Genomic DNA, 1,749 nt, shown 5'->3' on the forward strand with positions numbered 1-1,749 from the left:
CATCGTGTCGTCGTCCTTCCCCGACGTCGTCAAGGAATTGTGTACATACGTGCCGATCGATTTATCAATTGACCGTCGATATTATGATAGCGAACGAACACGCGGATCGCGGTGGAATTATTTATCGGTCTTCGCGCGGGTAAACAGCTTACGGGTCGTAAAAAATCACCAAGCTCCAGCAAGCTCGAGAGTGCAAATCGGCGGTTTGGAAGCAGGTCGATTTTGTCGAATGTAAGCTCGCTGCTATTGTGTAATATGTACGCGCGTGCAAACCTCTCGTCCGTGCCATCCGAGCGCGGAGCTCAGCGCATACGTCCGAGGCAACGTTTGCAACGGGAACGTTGCTAGCGGAACTGGCAGAAGGGGAAAGGAACGAGACGTATCGTTGTGGGATAATCCTCCTCTGCTCGGTGCGGACTACGGGTTGCCCGCGCCTAATATGGCGACTTTATTATTTAACGTGCGTCTAATGGGGAGTTCCTTGTCCCGCAGCCTCTCGTTGCGACGTATCACGCGTTGTACGGGCTTACGGTGATCGCAGTTGTGTTTCGCAGTTGTGCTTCGCAGTTGTGTCTCGCAGTTGGGCGAGACCGAGCCGTTATTTCTTCTGTTTCTTTTCCCTTGGTTTTTTTTTTCTTTTACTTTATTTCGAATCGTGTGTCATTCTAGTTATTGATTATTGTATTAGAAATTTCTACACGTTTATCATATACCACGCTAGCTATCTAATTTAACTGTATATACCCTTTGTCACTTTGCAAATGCAGAGGTGTACAATGGAATTGGATCGTAAGCTCTTTGCAGCTAATTTCGTGAACGATGCAATTTGCTTTTTTATATTTTTCCTTACTTTTATGAATTATTGCCGTCGAGATGTGGAGGGCTAAAGACAGAATCACATGTCTAGTTAGAGATTAAGAGGTTACATGCAACATATCGACGTTGCGCCTCGCTGCCTCCTCGAGAGGCACCCGAGACATCACACTTATATAACAGTTGTTCTATTACAATATTTTCCCGACAGCACAAGTTCCCTCTTATCGGCAGCGATCTGCTAACGGTATACGATAATGCTCTTCTGGAAACAGGTCTGGATGGCGTTTTGCCGAAATTCACCGGTCGAAAAATTTCGGAAAGCCACAGATCGCCTGTCACACAACGACCGGCGCCAGCGGGGAAGTTCCTTCTCAGGGTGTGTGTTTACAGAGGATCCACTCGGTGTGCAGTCTCGAGGATGAAATTTAAGGTTCCGAAAGGAGGATGAGGAAGAGGAAGATGGTAGGGTTTCCGGGGGAAGGAGGGGTGTAGAAAAACCTGACTGAAAAAGATTGGGGGAGGCGGCGGTGGCGGCGAACCCGCTGGATGACGGGACTCATCTGCGCGGTGGCGCCATGGCAATTTGTTTGTTTTACTTTTCTGGACCAGACCCGGCTTCTATATAACCCAACCGATTCTCCTCCTCCTCTTCCTACGAGGACGGTAAAACCGTGAGTTAATGAGGTCGTTAACGAGGGTCCCACTAATTCTGCTATATCCTTAGTCAGAGGCTGTGACCGCTTCTTCACCCCTCTGAGACAATATCGCGCCTCGTTGCGGTCGGTAGTGATTTCGGACCACTTTATAGACACCCCATCGGGAGTGAACATCGAGAGTGCAGCTAAAATATTGCTGATCGTCGGTCGGTCGTTTTTATTGCGTGCTCTGGATTTCGTTTCACTAATGTTTGCCCTACGATTATAGTAATAAATA

This window comes from Trachymyrmex septentrionalis, unplaced genomic scaffold, assembly GCF_001594115.1.
Source record: "Trachymyrmex septentrionalis isolate Tsep2-gDNA-1 unplaced genomic scaffold, Tsep1.0 scaffold29, whole genome shotgun sequence".
Classification (NCBI taxonomy): domain Eukaryota; kingdom Metazoa; phylum Arthropoda; class Insecta; order Hymenoptera; family Formicidae; genus Trachymyrmex; species Trachymyrmex septentrionalis.